Below are 18,238 nucleotides of genomic sequence, written 5' to 3' on the forward strand. Positions count from 1 at the left end.
AACGGTTTTAGATGATGCGATAATTGGACACATTACTAAACATTCAGGCACCAAAGAAAGTTCATAGCATCTGGTAGGTGATTAGTCCCCAAGTGACGAACAAACAACTAATGTAGGCCATAGGCTGGTATACAGAATTCTGAGGAGATAAATCAACTGTGCCTGTCTTAACACCAAATAAGTACGAAATGGTTCAAAGGGCTCTGAGCTCTATGTGGCTTAACATCGGGGGTCATCAGTCCCCTAGAACTTAGAACTAATTTAACCTAACTAACATAAGGACATCACAATCATACAAGTCCGAGGCAGGATTCGAACCTTCCACCGTAGCGGCCACGCGGTTCCAGACTGTAGTGCCTAGAACCGCTCGGCCACTCCTGTCGGCAAATAACTACAGGGACTGAGGAGTTAAAAATAAGTGGCTACAGAGTCTATACGAAAACGGAATTGCTACATAGATAACAATTGATCAGAATGTTAAAATTATTAAAACAAACAGGCTTTGCGTAGGAGGGAATCTGTAAGCATATGTATGGAAATTGTTATTGCAAGTGATATTACCTCTAACTGTCAACTGATTTTCGACGGCTCTTACTTTGCTTGCCATCTGGAATTTAATGTATCAGCTTCTAAATGTCGTTGAGCCGTGTTTGACAAGACCACTGTTTACAAAAAGAGGAGACGTTCGATTTTCGCTCGTAACATGTGAACCTTAATCATGGTCATAATTCTACAACAGACAAACGTCAGGAAACTTACACATTACATTTTCCCAGTTTTCTCTCCAATGCTCTGCCACAGTAACTTCTAAGGTTGATTATCTCTAAAAAGAAGCGTTTGATCCATCTTCACGCCAGTTATTTTTCATACAGGATCTCCAGAGCTGCTGTCAAAGTCTTCACGGTAATAAATACGCCACTGTTATCCACCCTACCATTACGTACTACAGTACGTACTACGTACTACAGTACTAAACAAAAAAAAAAAAAAAAAGAAACGTAAAAATGTGTACCGATTGTCTCCGGAAGCGGAATGAAGACTCACATACAGTAACAAAGAAAAAGTCATTAGCGTCAAATTCACTTAGAGTCCTGTTATTCGTATGTGATAGACAGTACCTCATAGCATCATACTATTCCTAAACTTTAAAAAAAGTCCGTTAGTATAATACCGTTAAGACCGTAAAAGTTAAAATTATTTAATAGCAAACGACTTTCATTACGTAGTAAACTGTCACAAATTGATGCAATGTGTTGAGGATCTGACTTATTATTTTATGATAACCAACAGGCGGACATGGAGGCTTCACCAGAATGGCTTAAGTAATGTCCGAGTTCCGGCTCTAGTAGCCGAAAGAGAGAGAGAGGGGGGAGAGAGAGGGAGAGAGAGGGGGGGGGGGGCGGAGAGAAAGAGAAAGAAAAAGAGAGAGAGCGTGCGTGCTTGTATGCGTGTGTGCGTTTGTGTGAGGAGCGTGCGCTGCAGAGTAGTGCAGTCTAATGTGTGATTGTGTGTAGTGTGGGCAGTGACCAGAAAGGGGATACAAAGGTTCTTGGGTATTATCTGCAATTACGAATAAAAATTTGGACACAAATTGCATAATTAACAACACAAATTGTTGATCTAAACCTACAAGGAAATATTACTATAGCCATGAATTAGTATATTTTGTATGATTCTGACCTTCTCCAGTTCAGATGACACATATAATACAATGTTGTAAATGGTTTATTGGTGAATAAAAATTATGAAAATAAAACTAATAATAAGAAAATAAGGGTGATAATCGATATATCAAAGATTCATCATGTTTACACCATCATCGACGTTGAGCGTGCAGCGCATTGTGTACAGTGCGTAAAAGACATCACGATGCATGATGGACAGGAAACGTATGTATCGCTCAAATTCGTCGTAAGTGAACGTCTTCGGTGAACACACCAAAGCGTACCGTGAACAGAAGGAGTAGAGGAGAGCTCACACGTGTGAGTCTGCTTGCAGACCTCTACACTGGTTGTGTGCTATAGAAACCCCGGATCATCCGTCACACACCCGTAGCAGACAACCTGAATTTGTGCCTCTAGTGTTTTTCAGGTGAATCACATAATGTAATTGTTAAACAGTGTCGCATGTTGCAGAAACATGTAATAGATTTCGGTCAGCCCTCTGTCTTCGCACAACGTTTTTTCAATCAACAAATGACGGAGCACGGTAGTCCTTAGTACCATCTGGTCTACTAGTGGTACTAGATGGTACTGATTAAACTTAAAACGGTGCATTTAGTCACGCAACACTAACTCAACAGCCATTCTTTGAACAATCTTGGACTATGATACAAGGAAGTACCTGTGTCTTCAAATGGTTCAAATGGCTCTTAGCACTATAGGACTCAAGTTCTGAGGTCACTAGTCCCCTAGAACGTTAAACCTAACTAACCTGAGGACATCACAGACATCCATGTCCGAGTCAGGATTCGAACCTGTGACCGTAGCGGTCTCGCGGTTCCAGACTGCAGCGCCTAGAACCACACGGCCACTTCGGCCGGCACCTGTGTCTTCGTTGTGTATACGTATACAGAAAATTATAGATGATTATAGATGATATTCATGAGGTTCACATTGCTTAAATATATAATGATTTCATTCTAAACAACTGCATGCGTTCACGCTTAGCTTTAACTCGTGAAGAAAGGACAAGAATGGAGTAGTATGAAGTGATCGGTTCGATATACCCTCTTGCATGTTTGGAACATTCTGAGGAAGCTCTCGCAGTAATGCCTGCAATCCCGTATACCTTATCACAGCCGTTCAGCAAAATTAACCCAATTACCCATATGTTATGTGCAGTGCGGCTCGAAGAAAGGTATCGGCTATTGTCGTCGCTGATTTATATCAGAATGACGGATCCATTTTGTCGACTTTAAACGTGGAATAAATTCGAATATAATTTATTTGCCAATAAATTCTCAGCTTTTGAACCTGTGACATGTTTTCTGTACATCTACATCTACATCTACATTTATACTCCGCAAGCCACCCAACGGTGTGTGGCGGAGGGCACTTTACGTGCCACTGTCATTATCTCCCTTTCCTGTTCCAGTCGCGTATGGTTCGCGGGAAGAACGACTGTCTGAAAGCCTCTGTGCGCGCTCTAATCTCTCTAATTTTACATTCGTGATCTCCTCGGGAGGTATAAGTAGGGGGAAGCAATACATTCGATACCTCATCCAGAAACGCACCCTCTCGAAACCTGGCGAGCAAGCTACACCGCGATGCAGAGCGCCTCTCTTGCAGGGTCTGCCACTTGAGTTTGTTAAACATCTCCGTAACGCTATCACGGTTACCAAATAACCCTGTGACGAAACGCGCCGCTCTTCTTTGGATCTTCTCTATCTCCTCCGTCAACCCGATCTGGTACGGATCCCACACTGATGAGCAATACTCAAGTATAGGTCGAACGAGTGTTTTGTAAGCCACCTCCTTTGTTGATGGACTACATTTTCTAAGGACTCTCCCAATGAATCTCAACCTGGTACCCGCCTTACCAACAATTAATTTTATATGATCATTCCACTTCAAATCGTTCCGTACGCATACTCCCAGATATTTTACAGAAGTAACTGCTACCAGTGTTTGTTCCGCTATCATATAATCATACAATAAAGGATCCTTCTTTCTATGTATTCGCAATACATTACATTTGTCTATGTTAAGGGTCAGTTGCCACTCCCTGCACCAAGTGCCTATCCGCTGCAGATCTTCCTGCATTTCGCTACAATTTTCTAATGCTGCAACTTCTCTGTATACTACAGCATCATCCGCGAAAAGCCGCATGGAACTTCCGACACTATCTACTAGGTTCCACCACGTTACGTACGGTGCATTTTGAGTCTCTATGTATTCATAACTTTTCCCTGAATTTGTTAAAATCAATGTGCTTTATGAGAACAACATTTATTACAGAAAACATACTCACAGATCACGAAACATCTGTAAAGTTTCAATCTTAGTGCTGCGTATTATCTCAAATAGCTTCAAACATCAGAAACCGATGTTGATGTTATGTTGGTACTATATAAACTTCATATGGTCCATTTTGTCACCTGGTATTGATGTCACTGCTATTCTTTGAAGAGTATTTGACGAATTGTAACAAACTGTTTTGGGTTACAAGTCGCAGTAAAAAGCCTGTTGCAAACTGTATGGCTTATCACGTAATCACAGTAGACAATAAAGTGCATTCCGCGGTGTTTTCATGCTACTAGAGCCCACAATTTTTAAAGCTTACGAGCACGGTCACTAACTGCATTGCTGGAGACCGGCAGGACGGCGAACCACACGACATGATGTTTACTCTTCGTACCGATTATGCTAGCAAAACCTCTAACCGCAAAGCGACTATTTTGTTTCAATGGACTGGAATTAAGCACTAATGACCAAAATTCCCATTAAAGTGCTTTATTACGGATCGTAAATTGCTAAGCCGCCGACATACGCTTCGGTTCAGAGCATCGAACTGTGTCCGTTCTGGTAATCACGATTAAATGTCCCTGATTACAGTGCACAGCAGGCGTGAAACGAGCAAAGAGTGTGAAGTTACAGATTTGTATCACTGCGTTGGGCTGTCTGCTCAGCGGATGAAACACTGCAAGCGTTCCAGAACAACAAGAATAACAGACAATACCGCACTCAAATGTTTGTGAAAACTGGAGCACTAAGAGAAAAAAACATGTGATTACAATGAAATTTAATCCGTGGGTTGGGGACGTGGTAGTACGCAAATGATTAGAACCGGAGAACTGTACGTGTGCTTTGACTGTGAGGATTCAGTGCGACATGAAGAAGCCACGTGCTGGAATCGGAGTTTCTAGACGTTTTGTGTAAGGGAATCACAGCGCTGCTGCGGAACACATTACTAAGCTATTCGTAGCAGTGTGCACAATGATCGACAGTTTTTTTAAACAAATAAATTCGGTAAACTGCCGTGCCCATTAAGAAGTTATTTTATTTTATTTTCGCTATAACTTTCGGCAATTCACTGTGCCACTTCAGGCCCCGCATGCCCCTCTCAAAATTTATCAGTGTTGGTATACTGGGGCCATCTGTTTCTGGATGTCGTGAATTCTCAATTGCTTCTTTTAAGACTTGATAGCAACTCGATAGACGACATGTCGGGCGAACATTCATTGAAGGGAAGCAGTGGTACGCGTTCTTCGAAGTAGTGCTGCATATGAGGCCTGAAGATGGCATATTGAATTGGTGAAACTGGTAGCGAAAATAAAACAACTTTTTAATTTGCACAGCTCTTTGGCGAATTTCTTTGTTAAATATTTCAGCAACCGCTGTCCAGCGCCCACAGTAGATCAACAGAGATCATCCACATTGGTTGTAAGAGGACCTGAACGAACCTGTTGCCAAACGACCACATCCCAGACTTTCAATAGGTAACATACCTAGCGAACACGCATGGAAGGGAAGCAATGGTACGCATCGTTCTTCGAAGTAGTATGCACCTTCTTCGCCATATATTCTGAAATATGGCATGTGGAGCTACTTCCAGGAGAGACAGTGCCTCGAGTTCTAACATTTCCCTGATATAACGGTTGCCCTCCATAATATCCTCAGTACGTTGTGTAAGTAGGCTGTTTAGGTTTTTATAATGGTAACGCCACGTAGCGCTCGGTATGAAAATCACTAGCAGTGCCGTGTGAAGTCTGTGGCTGGTTTGCATTGTTGTTTCCTATTGTAGTGTTGGGCAGCTGGATGTGAACAGCGCGTAGCGTTGCGCAGTTGGAGGTGAGCCGCTAGCAGTGGTGGATGTGAGGAGAGAGATGGCGGAGTTTTGAGAGCGGATGATCTGGACGTGTGTCCATCAGAGACAGTTAATTTGTTAGATTGGATGTCATGAACTGATATATATATCATTACTTTTGAGCACTGTTAAGGTAAATACATTGTTTGTTCTCTACCAAAATCTTTCATTTGCTAACTATGCCTATCAGTAGTTTGTGACCTCAGTGGTTAGAATATTTTATTTAGCTGGCAGTATTGGCGTTCGCTGTATTGCAGTAGTTCTAATAATGATGATTTTTTTGAGGTAAGTAATTCATGAAAGGTATAGGTAATTGTTAGTCAGGGCCATTCTTTTGTAGCGATTATTGAAAGTCAGATTGCGTTGCGCTAAAAATATTGTGTGTCAATTTTGTGTTGATCAGAATAAGTAAAGAGATTAATGTCTGAGTACGTTCAGTTTTGCTCAGCTGTTTGAAAAGCAAATAATGTAAGAGATTTACCAGCACAGTCATTCATAAATTTTTCTAAGGGGACGTTTCAGTTGGAGGTGTGAGATGGCGCATTATAGCAAGTAGCATCCCGTACTTGGAGTTTGCCTGCTATGCCACTCAACATTGCAGTCTAAGCGGCAGCGTTCGCTAGGGTAGTGTCCAATAAGTACAAGGCCATCATTGTAGGACAAACAGAAGCGGAAGTCGTTCGGAAACACACTAATTTGCAACTAAGAATTCCAGTGACGACGCGTACATGACCCACTATAAGTGAGGCCTTTTTTATTTCTCGTCAATGAAATCAAACGTAACCCCATGCTTCCAAGCAGTTCAGCCATCAGCAGATGGCATGGAACCGTCGTAGTAGATACGGCCACCCACGTTGAAAAGCTCCAACGTCAAGCAAGCACTGTGGACGAATCTATTCTCTCAGTTACAGCTTTGTGAACGAGATAACGGTCAGTCCTTGCTGTGGTCACATTGCTTGGTCCAGTACCCGCTCTTCGCTGTGTATGAACCCATTCTAACCACTGGTGTCACAAATGCGGCACTGGCGTACTAGTGTGCTCTGTACGTGTCACTGTGTCATAGTACGACAGAACCCTGTCCCGGAAACCAATCATTCTACCCTGATGGAACTGATATGCTGGTATTGCGCCTTACGTAGTAGTTGAGACATACTTACACATGCCTGTAAGTTTCCACATAGTTTGACGTTTCTGTACCGTCTGAGCGTGATATATCACTGAAGTGTCAGTTCACACGGAAGAATGATGATGATGATGATGTTTGGTTTGTGGGGCGCTCAACTGCGTGGTTATCAGCGCCCGTACAATTATCCAATCTTTGCTCAGTCCGATTTCGCCACTTTCCTGGATGATGATGAAATGATGAGGACAACACAAACACCCAGTCATCTCGAGGCAGGTGAAAATCCCTGACCCCGCCGGGAATCGAACCCGGGACCCCGCGCTCGGGAAGCGAGAACGCTACCGCGAGACCACGAGCGGCGGACTCACACGGAAGAAGGCGCTGCTGGTACTACGTGAACGTCACCTCTTGGCAGAATGAATTTTTCACTCTGAATTGTAGCGTATGATGATATGAAACTTCCTGGCAAATTAAAATTGTGTGCAGGAATGAGACTGGAACTCGTGATCTTTGCCTTTCGCTGTCACGTCATCTACCGACGTATCTACCCAAGCACGACTCACGAATCGCCCTCGCAGCCTTACATACACCAGTAACTCATTTTCTATCTCCAAACTTCACAGACGTTCTCCTGCGAATCTTCTTGAAGAAGGGATACTTCGGAGACACTGCTTATCTACAGCCTGGGGGATGTTCGCTGAATTAATGTTTCTCGCTTCTGTGAAGTGTGCGTTGATATGAAACTTCTCAAAAATGTGTGCCACAATGACATTGGGGACTTTTGCTTTCGCTCTACCCACTGACATATCTGAGAGGTAGGCAACAAGGTAATGCTGGAAAAACAGCAGCCAGGTCCGTGTGAGAGCGGTGCTTGGGTAGCTCAGTTGATAGAGCAGTTGCCCACGAAAGGCAATGGTCCAGAGTTTGCGACTCGGTCCGGCACATTGTTTTAATCTGCCAAGAAGTTTTACCTCTTTCCAGTCTTAATCACTTACACTATGTGATCAAAAGTATTCTGACACCTGGCTGAAAATGACTTACAAGATCATGGCGCCCCCCATCAGTAACACTGGAATTCAGTATGGTGTTGCACAACCCTTAGCCTTGATGATAGCTTCCGCACTCGTAGGCATACGTTCAATTAGGTGCTGGAAGCTTTCTTGGGGAATGACAGCCCATTATTCACGGAGTGCTGTACTGAGGAGGGGTATCGATGTCAGTCGGTAAGGCCTGGCACGAAGTCGGCGTTCCGAAACATTCCAAAGGTGTTCTATAGGATTCAGGTGAGGACTCTGTGCAGCCCCCCCCCCCCCCCCAAGAGAAACATGACCGCACCACAAAACCACTGCCTCCCAATTTATCCCAATTTTACTGTAGGCACTACACACGCTGGTAGATGAAGTTCACCGGGCATTCGCCTTACCGACACCCTGCCATTTGACCGCCACATTGTGTACCGTGATTCGTCACTCCACACAACGTTTTTCCACTGTTCAATCGTTCAATGTTTACGTTCCTTACACCAAGCGAGCCGTTGTTCGGCATTTACCGGCGTGATGTGAGCAGCCGCTTGACCATGAAATCTACGTTTTCTCACCTCTCGCCTAACTGTCACAGTACTTGCAGTGGATCCTGATGCAGTTTGGTATTCCTGCGTGATGATCTGGATAGATGTCTGCCTGTTACACATTACGACCCTCTTCAACAGTCGGCGATCTCTGTCAGTCGACAGACGAGGGCGACCTGTACGCTTTTGTGCTGTACGTGTCCCTTCACGTTTCCACTTGACTATCACATCGGAAACAATGGGCCTAGGGACGTCTAGGAGTGTGGAAATCTCGCGTAGACATTTGACAGAAGTGACACACGGTCAACTGACCATGTTCGATGTCTGAGAGTTCCGCGGAGCTCCCCATCCTGCTCTCTAACGATGTCTAATGAGTACTGAGGCCGCTGATTTGGAGTACCTGGCAGTAGGCGGCAGCACAACGCACCTAATATGAGAAAGTATGTTTTTGGGTGTGTTCGGATATTTTGATCACATAGTGTATCATATCACTACTCTGCTAACATCAAGTGATTTCGGAGTAATTCAGACCATTCCTTCCGGGTTTTGCAATTCTCAGCAGCGTAGTACATACCAGGTGCTTGGAAATACTTGAGGCGTAAAACATTTTAGTCATTCTAATAAAAAGTGGTAAATTCGAGGGCGAATTTCTCCGAAGGGTGGAGGAATGTTGAGTGGTACTTAAGTAAATAAATTAGTGAAATCAAAGTGAAATAGAAATTAGAAAATAAATGAAAAACTTAGTTTAGTTTAGAAGAATTACACACTGGCAAACAGCGAGCAGAACAGCAGAGCAGAAGAGACAATGAACATGAAGTCAGCAAGTTCCACATAAGCGGACGCTGTCGATTCAGCCGTCAGGGCATCGCCCGACCGGCTCACGTGTTTCTCAGTTGTCGCATGTGAGCAAAGGCCCTCGTCTACATCTCAAGAGCCAATGACCGACGTTAAGAAGATTCTTCGAGAAGCCTTTCAACGTGACAGAAGAGGCAATGACCGGCTCACGTGTTTCTCAGTCGTCACATGTGATCAAAGGCCCTCGCCTACATCCCAAGAGCCAATGGCCGACGTTACGAAGATTCTTCGAGAAGCTTCTCTACGTGACAGAAGAGGCAATGACCGTGAAGTCGTTCACCTCCAGTAAACTGAAGTGAATAAATACGCGAGACGCAGTGGGCCCGACAGACGAAGACGAGAGACGAAGAAGACGAAGAAGTGAAGAAGCGTAGCAGTAGTTTTCAGTCAGTTTCGGTGCTGAAGACCGTCATGCAAGAAGAGACTGCATCATGTACAGACGCACCAAGTCCGCCGCTGTAATGGAATGGCAAGCAGCAGCCTCGGCGCCAGAAGACAGAAGTTAAAAGGTATTTGAAGTCTGATTTTTACGTACCCGCGTGACTCGTGAGGACGGGAAGGAGACGGCCTCACATCAGCAGTCACCTGTGAGCTGGGATGAAGATCTGACAGCCGAAGACTGGCAAGCGGGAGTACGTTGTTCGAGTCCGGGACACTGGCCTTCCCCCGCCGCACCGCTCCGCTGGCCGACGCACAACACACGCGGCCGCTTAGAGAAGAGAAACACTGGGACTCCACATCCAAGGTATCACCATCCGATGCACGACTTCGCTCTCAATAATTAAACGGGCCACCTCGCGCTGCGCGTCTCCAGTCAGCTGGGCGAGACGACGACACGAGATACACACTGCCACGCGTAATCAGACGCCGCCGCTGCCGCAGCAGAAGGCTTCGCAAAGGACAAAGCTGCCGCTCTCCGAACCAGAACATCCAGTAAGATACAGTCGTACGAAACTTTCAATAAAAGTTATCTTATGTATAAATACTGTTTCATTCTACCTCATACCCGAGCCAAGGAAGAACCCACCCTGCCCATATGTTGTTAAGAGAGAAAAATTAATTGATCTACTATTTTCACCCTGACATAATGCTTTAGAATGCTCATCCTGACAACTGACTAGCAGCAAAAGAGAAAACCCAGTTACATTTAGTGTCACAACTGTTACGCTCTATAAAACTTTATGTATGCTGAGATTGTGAAGTAGAATTTCATGATTTTTATAACTTATCGATATTCAGTTGTCCTCTTCATCTTCGTAAGTAAGAGAGATAGACGCTTGACCCCTTAGTAGCTAATTCAGATAACGATTTACGCTTTAAGACTCAATGATTACTGTGCGAAGATGGTGACTAACAATGAAGGTAAGCAACGAAACGCTACATCTGCAAACCCACGTGGTATGTTGTTCGTATATTGCCGCATAGAGATTTAAATTCTTACCCTTGTAAACCCACTATGAACTGAAACTTGCATCGGAGGATTCTAACCGGAGATAGGAATTTGTTGAGTTAATGCTGCTGTTGTTACGAGATCTTGAAACAGTAACTGTTTAAAATAGTCTATGACCAGATGAAATTGTTTTCCTAATAAACTGTTCGATGAGTAGATAAAACTTCCTCTGCTGGCGCAAGAATACAATCTCTTTCACCATGGAAATAGCTGATCTGAATGGGCGGTGTTAGCATATCGATTATTTCGGTAATGTTGTTGCATTACAAATTAATTATCGTTTGGAAACAGTATTTTAGCCATCAAGACCCCGTTATTTATCTATATTAACCTCTCTCAGCATATTTGCTTATTGGAGCATATTGCAAAAATGGTTCAAATGGCTCTGAGCACTATGTGACTTAACATCTATGGTCATCAGTCCCCTAGAACTTAGAACTACTTAAACCTAACTAACCTAAGGACATCACACAACAGCCAGTCATCACGAAGCAGAGAAAATCCCTGACCCCGCCGGGAATCGAACTCGGGAACCTGGGCGCGGGAAGCGAGAACGCTACCACACGACCGAGCGTATTGCAGTTCTGTGTAATCCAGAGTAGATGATAAACGGTCTTCGGAAGGCCAATCGTAATTCCAGTTCATTAGAGCCGCTTTGTGTAGTCTCTGGCCAGATTAATTACGCATTACCTACTACCTGGAATTGGGTAAACGTAGCATTATAAAATGTTTCATTTAATGTGAGTGATCGAAAGCGGTTAGTTCTGGTAGATTCATTACCAGAAGTTTTCAATATCAGATGCTGAGCTATGACAGTTAATGAGTCTTCAACGTCGGCATGTACCGTAATGTGGTACATCGGAAGTTTCGTCAGCAGAAGGGGTTAACACATTCAACAAATATCAATGATAGCTCTCCAACTAAGCAGAGGAAGCAGGTGAACCCCAGCCGACGTGTACAACAGGTCGGTGTGTACAGCGTGGGTATCTGCATGTTCCATTGCTGTTATTTCTGATAAAGCACTACGATATGGAATATATCGTCAGAGTAACAAAAATTATACATTTTCTCAGTGAAAACAGGAGTTCAAAATGCTCTGAGCTCTATGGGACTTAACAGCTATGGTCATCAGTCCCCTAGAACTTAGAACTACATAAACCTAACTAACCTAAGGACAACACACAACACCCAGTCATCACGAGGCAGAGAAAAATCCCTAACCCCGCCGGGAATCGAACCCGGGACCCCGTGCTCGGGAAGCGAGAACGCTACCGCGAGACCACGAGCTGCGGAGTGAGAAACATCTTATTGGTGGCATGTTTTTCATTTCTGTGGAAAGTAGGATTTTGTCAACTAATTTTTAACTGGTGTTTTTTTTTTAATTCTAATGTATCCTGTTTTCCTACATTTCTTTCCGTAACAAACTTCATAAAAGAAAAATCTACTAGGACCAACATCAGAACACGGTATATTTTATAGTTTTTCACCTCCTTAAACTTCGATTATGAGTGCTGGATGCGCAAGCCTGTGTAAAGAATACTTTGTGCGTCAGTGTAATGTTGCCCCAAAAAATGATTTAGTATATCAATCATCTGTGGTACTACGGAAAATAAGTCTACGTTCTATGTTTTCATTATCGTAATGAGCAGTCACACGTAGAGAAATGTCGCTGTACGGAAGCGTCTGAGGATATCTTTTATATATGAATGCCAATTCAAGTTCTCGTAAATACGCACAGCCTCGAAGGCTCACCTCGCTGGGTAGCAGCGAGGCCTGATGAGTCTTATCACGGGCCGTGTGGCTTCCCCCCGTCGGCACTTCGAGTCCTCCCTCGGACATGTGTGTGTGTGTGTGTGTGTTGCCCTTACCACAAGTTAGATTAAGTAGTGCGTAAGCTTAAGCACCGATGACCTAAGCAGTTTGGTCACATAAGATCACAGCACAAAATTTATATTTAAATTCGAAGGCTCACTGTTGTCTCACAAAACCCGATGCGGTGCTCAGACAGATATCTGTCATGTCGTAGGTGAAGATGGTCAGTTTATTTCAGTTATATGTTAAAGTAAATTATTGAACGGCTGAACTGGTGTCCACTGATTAGTTATTTTCAATGGCCCATAAATATTTTTGTGGCAATGGTTGGGTCGTAGCGTTTAATTGGGTAACATTTCCATGAGACCTACTTGAGACAGATCATTTAATATAATAGCGCAAAATAATTATCTCCAATTAGAAAATGCGTTCCTGAGGCTATTAAATTTTTATTTCCTTAGGGGAATGTATGAACGTAATTTTGTATCTCGTAAATAGTATATCTACATTGATCAGCCGGAAGATTATGACCACCTGCTTAATAGCTTGTTTGCCCGTCTTTGGAACGAAATATGTCACTGATTTTGCGTGTCAGGGATCGCAAAGTTTGTTGGCGGGTGTGTGGGGATCTGTGGCTTCAAATGTATGGGAACAGGTCAAGTAATTTCCGGTAATAACAGATCGCTGTCTAGCATAGGCGGTGATGGCACTCGTTAGTGATCCAGATGGATTCCATAGGATTTATGTCAGGCAAATTTGAACGCCGAGACATCAACGTCAGTTCACTGTAATGCTTCTCAAACCGCTGTACGAGAGTACAGTGCATGTGGAGCTTTAAAAGAACATGATGGCTGCTTCAACTTTATTTTGTGACCACGTTATCGAGAGAGTACCACAGTTGGAAAGCCAACTTAAAAGCTTGGGAGATACCCGGTACCACCGCAGGGAAGAAGCTGGAGAGATAAATGAAGCCTTCTCGGTAAGGTTGGCTGCGTGGAATGTTTATTAATGGTGGAGCACGTGAACCTACATAATGACCGGACAAACGCTTTTCCGATGACTGTTATGCACGATGCGATAGTACAGTACCTGTGTTAACAGCAGTTACATGCAAAGTTCCTTCGGACATGCATCAGCTGTATAATGGAATGACAGCAATGAAAATTTTGGCCGGACCGAGAGTCGAACCCGGATTTCCCGCTTATCGCGAGTGGTCGCCTTACCATTTGGCTATCCGTGCACGTCTCACTGCCAGACCTAAACTTCCATATGTCGTCAGCATGTGTTTACAACTTGTGCTCGTACATCTATTATATATATTCTAGTACAGCGGAGACATTTTACTTGAAAGCAGCTTGCCTGGCCTTAGCGGATGAACGCGATATTGCAGTGCCTGAGTTAATGTGAATTATGATGTAATGTTCCCTCGGGCATGTAAGCACATATAAATTCATTTATACAAAGTTTATGTACGAGTACCGATTATAGACACATGGTTGGCGACATATGCAAGTTTGAGTGTGGGCATGAGTCGTGCTTGAATAGCCAGTTCTGCTTCGAGTACAGAGCAGGGAAGTTCTGGATTATTTCACTTGCTCTAGCGTCGCTTCTGTGGAGTTGCCGGCCGCGGTGACCGAGTGGTTCTGGGCGCTTCAGTCCGTAACCGCGCGACTGCTACGGTCGCAGGTTCGAATCCTGCCTCGGGCATGGATGTGTGTGATGTCTTTAGGTTAGTTAGGTTTAAGTAGTTCTAAGTTCTAGGGATCTGATGACCTCAGTTGTTAAGTCCCATAGTGCTCAGAGCCATTTGAACCACTTTTTCTGTGGAGATTTCCTCGTTAGTATTGTTCTGTCCGACGAGTGAGCCGCAGCGCCGCCGCTACGCCTTTATTTTCTGTTTGTGTTCATCTACTTCCACCGTCGTCAGTCGCTCCGCTATGGCTACCATGGTTTTCACGTGTATTTCACGGAAAGGTACTGTGAGCTTTACTTTCGATAAAACAGCGCGACACGTGCAGCCCGGGTCTCTAGAAATCCACGATTGACTTTTAGATACAATTCGTGTGAACTCCACGTCCACACCGCTTATTTTGATGCAGACGAGTACGTGTTTTACGTTAAATTTATGGATTCCCTTCACGTTTAAAGATTACTGTCGCGACATGGTTCTCAAGTCCCGTTCAAGCATCGCGATAATTCCATTACTATGCTGTCGCTCGCAGATGCTTAAATTGACTATACTAATGTCCGAGTGTTCAACCTACCGCCGGAGGTTGATGACAACTTTCCGAAGGACATATTGGCTCCTTATGGTAACGTGAAAAATGTCCTTCGTGAACGTTGATCTAGTCGACACAGATTACAGTGTTATAGTGGAATTCTTTCCGTGGAAATGCATGTCTGCATGTCAAACGCAATATTCCATCACATTTACAAGTTTGTGGTTACCGCGTCCGTGTCACGTATACTGGTCAAGAGGGAACCTGCTTCCTATGGAACTTTCCATTTGAGTAAATATATATATATATATATATATATATATATATATATATATATATATATATATATATATATATATATATATACATTGTGTTACAAAAAGGTACGGCCAAACTTTCAGGAAACATTCCTCACACACAAAGAAAGAAAATATGTTATGTGGACATGTGTCCGGAAACGCTTACTTTCCATGTTAGACCTCATTTTATTACTTCTCTTCAAATCACATTAATCATGGAATAGAAACACACAGCAACAGAACGTACCAGCGTGACTTCAAACACTTTGTTACAGGAAATGTTCAAAATGTCCTCCGTTAGCGAGGATACGTGCATCCACCCTCCGTCGCATGGAATCCCTGATGCGCTGATGCAGCCTTTGAGAATAACGTATTGTATCACAGCCGTCCACAATACGAGCACGAAGAGTCTCTACATTTGGTACGGGGGTTGCATACACCAGAGCTTTAAAATGCCCCTATAAATGAAAGTCAAGAGGGTTGAGGTCCGGAGAGCGTGGAGACCATGGAATTGGTCCGCCTCTACCAATCGGTCACCGAATCTGTTGTTGAGAAGCGTACGAACACTTCGACTGAAATGTGCAGGAGCTCCATCGTGCATGAACCACATGTTGTGTCGTACTTGTAAAGGCACATGTTCTAGCAGCACAGGTAGAGTATCCCGTATGAAATCATGATAACGTACTCCATTGAGCGTAGGTGGAAGAACATGGGGCCCAATCAAGACATTACCAACAATGCCTGCCCAAACATTCACAGAAAATCGTCAGCCAGCACATGTTGATTGAGAAAATTTACAATTTCATCACGTTGGAATGAAGCCTCATCCGTAAAGAGAACATTTGCACTGAAATGAGGATTGAAACATTGTTGGATGAACCATTCGCAGAAGTGTACCCGTGGAGGCCAATCAGCTGCTGATAGTGCCTGCACACTTTGTACGTGGTACGGAAACAACTGGTTCTCCCGTAGCACTCTCCGTACAGTGACGTGGTCAACGTTACCTTGTACAGCAGCAACTCCTCTGACGCTGACGTTAGGGTTATCGTCAACTGCACAAAGAATTGCCTCGTCCATTGCAGGTGTCCTCGTCGTTCTAGGTCTTACCCAGTCGCGAGTCATAAACTGGAATGTTCCGCGCTCCCTAAGACGCCGATCAATTGCTTCGAACGTCTTCCTGTCGGGACACCTTCGTTCTGGAAATGTGTCTCGATACACACGTACCGCGCCACGGCTATTGCCGCGTGCTAATCCATACATGAAATGGGCATCTGCCAACTCCGCATTTGTAAACATTTCACTGACTGCAAAACCACGTTCGTGATGAACACTAACCTGTTGATGCTACGTACTGACGTGCTTGATGCTAGTACTGTGGAGCAATGAGTCGCATGTCAACACAAGCACCGAAGTCAACATTACCTTGGGCCAACTGGCGGGGAATCGAGGAAGTACAGTACATACTGACGAAACTAAAATGAGCTCTAAAATGGAAATTAAGCGTTTCCGGACACATGTCCACATAACATCTTTTCTTTATTTGTGTGTGAGGAATGTTTCGTGAAAGTTTGGCCGTACCTTTTTGTAGCACCCTGTTCCTTTTACTCCCGCGGTTGGGCATACTTCTGCTTCGTATTATAATGAACAAACAGTCAGTTCTGATAACCGTATCAATGAATTTCCTCCTTTACCTCCGCGACAGGTTCAGATTCCTGGCGTCCCCAGGATAGAACCTATAGCGGCGACAAACAAACGACGTCGCTCTCAGAATGGTGATGGTGAGGATTTTGCTTTGCCTTCTGTGCCAACGTCCTCCCTATTGATTGTGTCCTCTGCTCCTCTCGATGCTACAATACCTCCTGTCCGTTGTAAGGTGAGTGGCGATGAAGTTATCTCCAGCATTCCTCCTGTTCGCGAAGTGGCTCCTTCTGAGCTGCTTGTGTGTTGAGAGGAAGCGGAGTTCCCCCTTCATCCTTATGTCCTCCGTTAGAATCCGACCTCCTCCTCCTTCAGCCGCTGAAGATTTCCCGCATTTTCCGACTACTGCAACTCCCGAGGAGAATAAAATTAGCGAACAACTTTCACCTGTTGCATTTTCAGTTCCACAGAATGCTTACGTTTTAGTGACAGGAACTGCATTACGCAACCCTAGTTCCGAGGGGTAGGAAACTGTACCTGAGGCCCCTCCCACACCTCCGTCAGCAGAGGCCGCCATCCCACGTAGCCGACAGAAACAGCGTATACAACCTGACCCAGTGGTGGGACGTAAGAAATCTAAGAAAAAATGTTGTGATGACAGGAGTGCTGGTCCACCGATGTCCGATTCATCTGTGGATTCCACAGTGGACCTAGATTCTCAGCTGTCTACCTAATTCTATTCGGAGGTTCCGTACATCCCTGTCCAGCTGTGCTCAATGACCCAAGCGTACACATTTCTTTCCTTAAACGTTAACCGTGTGTTATCAGAATTGCGATTGGCTTCGCTGCGTAGGGTTCATTTATGATTCATTTTCGGACATAGTCTGCTTACAGGAGGTGTTATTTAATAATTTCTGCTTACCTGGTTGTCGTATGATCTTTAATGTAGCACCCGATTATTTTGCGGGGACCGCCTTATTCTTTGGCGAAGGCGTTCTTATTGCTGAGGTGGGAATGTTGGATTCTGGCAGGGGCACAGGTTGTAAACTTTTTAATCTTACTTTGGTTCTTTCAAATGCCCCTTCTGGCACTGGTCGCTTTTTTATATAGAGGATATTGTTTATCTGTTGCGTAAGAGTCCTCCGGGTGTTATGTTGGGTGGTGATTTTAACTGTGTATTGCGTGCTGCAGATCAATCTCCTAATATTAATTTCTCTCGTGAATTACAGGAATTAGTTCGCCCCTTACGCCTAAGAGACGTCTGTATATGTAAATACCCGACGTTAGTTAAATTTACCCACTTTACTGAGACTTCTAGTAGCAGGTTACATAGTTTTTGCTCATCACAGTGTCTGAACGGCTACGGGTCAAATTGTTTTGCCCTCCGTGGATCTTAAACGTCGCTCACCTAGCTGACCCCTCTCTCAATGACGGGATGCGAGTCGTGCGGGAGCGTACTCTACGTTC

The sequence above is a fragment of the Schistocerca cancellata genome, chromosome 8 (genome assembly GCF_023864275.1).
Source record: "Schistocerca cancellata isolate TAMUIC-IGC-003103 chromosome 8, iqSchCanc2.1, whole genome shotgun sequence".
NCBI classification, from domain to species: domain Eukaryota; kingdom Metazoa; phylum Arthropoda; class Insecta; order Orthoptera; family Acrididae; genus Schistocerca; species Schistocerca cancellata.